At 37.0% G+C, this 2,500-nt stretch overlaps 1 protein-coding gene and 1 long non-coding RNA gene across 4 annotated transcripts in view; one reads left to right on the forward strand and one right to left on the reverse strand.

Annotated features, from left to right (window-relative positions):
* LOC123513536 overlaps nucleotides 1–2,500 on the reverse strand; it is a 140,165-nt gene that overhangs the window by 81,942 nt on the left and 55,723 nt on the right. For both annotated transcript variants that reach the window (XR_006677392.1, XR_006677393.1), the window contains exon 2: nucleotides 1,429–1,505. This is a non-coding gene — a long non-coding RNA (uncharacterized LOC123513536). The remainder of the gene's footprint in view (nucleotides 1–1,428; nucleotides 1,506–2,500) is intronic.
* Nucleotides 1–2,500, forward strand: part of LOC123513526 (fibroblast growth factor receptor-like 1) — a 39,162-nt gene that overhangs the window by 17,875 nt on the left and 18,787 nt on the right. The window lies entirely within an intron of this gene.

Here is a 2,500-nt window from a genome sequence, read left to right on the forward strand (position 1 = left end):
ATCAATACACATGTATATTTTCTCTTTTCATTTCTTTTTTCTTTTCGTTAATTTTTTTCTCGTTTTTTTTTGTTTCCTTTCCTTTATTTTGCGTTTCTCTTTTTTTTTTTTTCCTGTCCTCTCTATTTTTTATTTTCCTTTCCTTTTTTCATTGTTAATTTATCTTTATTTTTCTTGTTTATTCTTTTCTTTTTCTTTTTCCTTTCTTATTTTTTTCTTTTCGTTCCGCTTCTCAAAATTTAAAAGACTTTTTTTTTTTTTTTTTTCAAGCGAGAGAAATGTGGTTTGTGGTTTGCGCGCTCACACACACACACACACACACACACACACACACACACACACACACACACACACACACACACACTCTCTCTCTCTCTCTCTCTGGTCTCGTTCTTACCCTTCATCATCATCCTCCTCCTCCTCCTCCTCCTCCTCCTCCTCCTCCTCCTCCTCCTCCACCTCCTCTTTTTCTTCCTCTTCTCTAACCCTTCCTCTCTCTCCTCTATTCTTCCTTATACTCCTCTCTCTCTCTCTCTCTCTCTCTCTCTCTCTCTCTCTCTCTCTAACTTCCTCCTCCTCCACCTCTTTTTCCTCCTTTTACTCTTTCCCCTCCTCTCTTTCCTCCATTCTTCCCTACTCTCACACTCTCTCTCTCTCTCTCTCTCTCTCTCTCTCTCTCTCTCTCTCTCTCTCTCTCTCTCTTCACCAGTTAGAAAGAAATACTCGAAGTGACGTCACAAAAAGCAGCGTTGCCAACAAAAACAACAAAACACCGCTGAGGAGAGCAGTGTTACCATTGTTGTTTTATTCTTGCCATTCAGTGTTACCAATATTTTTTTACCCTTACCTGTGAAATATGAAACAGTGCTGCCAATACACGGCTAAAAATACAAACCCTTGGCAAAAACGACCCAAGCAGTGTTACCAGTGATGGAAATAAGAGAAGACACTAGCGGAAAATAGCTAAGCAGTGTTACCAATAAATAAATAGATCCCCAAAAAGCAGTGTTACCAATGATATAAATAAGACAATTCTAGTAAAAATAATAAGCAGTGTTACCAATGATAGACAAAGAGATCTTCGCCCATAAAAAGCAGCGTTACCAATGACATAATTAAGACAAAACCGCCCGAAAATGCAGTGTTACCAATGACAAACAAGAAAACCACAACAAAAATAGCCAAGCAGTGTTACCAATTAAATAAACAAAGGAACCCCTCTATAAAAAGCCAAGCAGGGTTACCAATGATACAAATGAGAGAACCTTGTCAAAAACAATTACCAATGACAAAAAAAGGCAAGCAGTGTTACCAACGATACAAATGAATCAGTGTTACCAATGACAAACCAAAAAACAACCAAAATAAAGCCACGCAGTGTTACCAATGACAAACAGAAAGCTTTTGGTGTCTGTATCGTTACTTTACCTTTGGCGATGCTGCTGTGCGTGGGAGGAGGCGCGCGGGATTACCATGGGAGGAAGAGAGAGTGGGAGAAACGCCACCTGTATGGGAGAGAATATAGATTACAATTTAGTTATAATATTACTATGGGACTTGAATTACCATGGGAGTTTCGCTTGTTTTTATTACTATGGGAGAACATGTAATAAATTATGGTATCATGGGTGAGAAAATAAAAAGATTAGAATTTGGACATAAGATTACTATGGGGCTATAATTACCATGGGAGTTCGCTTGTGTTTCTATTACTATGGGAGAATGTAGAAGTTTATGGTATGGGAGTAGAGTGAGAGACAAAACATCACTATGGGAGAGAATATTGATTAGAATTTGGACACAAGATTACTATGGGACTAGAATTACCATGGGAATTTGCTTGTGTTCCTTTTACTATGGGAGAATGTATGGGAGTTTATGGTATCATTATGGGAGAGAATATAAAAAAGATTAGAATTTGGTTATAATAATACTATGGTACTCAAATTACTATGGGAGTTAGCTTGTGCCTCTATTACTATGGGAGAATATAAGATTTTAAAATATGGGAGTAGAGAGAGAGGGACATACATCACTATGGGAGAGAATACTGATTATAATTTGGACATAAAATTACTATGGGACTAGAATTACCATGGGAGTTAGCTAATGTTCCTTTTACTATGGGAGAATGTATGAAACTTTATGGTGTTATTATGGGAGTTGATATAAAATTGCTACATGTTTCCAGCGACCAAATATGACGATGGGACCTTAATTACCATGGGAGTTTGCGTTTACCTCTACTACCATGGGAGAATGCATGGTAATCAATGGTATTACTATGGCAGTGTATAAAAGGAATTAAAATTTAGTTATAATCTTACTATGGGACTTAAATTACCATGGGAGTTTGCTTGTGGAAGATGATTAAGAGGAGACGAAAAGGAAAATAACTAGAAAAAAGAAGATGGAATGAGAGAGAAGAGAGTTAAGAAAAAGGAGATGATAAATAATAAAAGGAGACTAACTAAAAGATCAATTGAATGGGAGATGACCA

This window comes from Portunus trituberculatus, chromosome 5, assembly GCF_017591435.1.
Source record: "Portunus trituberculatus isolate SZX2019 chromosome 5, ASM1759143v1, whole genome shotgun sequence".
Classification (NCBI taxonomy): domain Eukaryota; kingdom Metazoa; phylum Arthropoda; class Malacostraca; order Decapoda; family Portunidae; genus Portunus; species Portunus trituberculatus.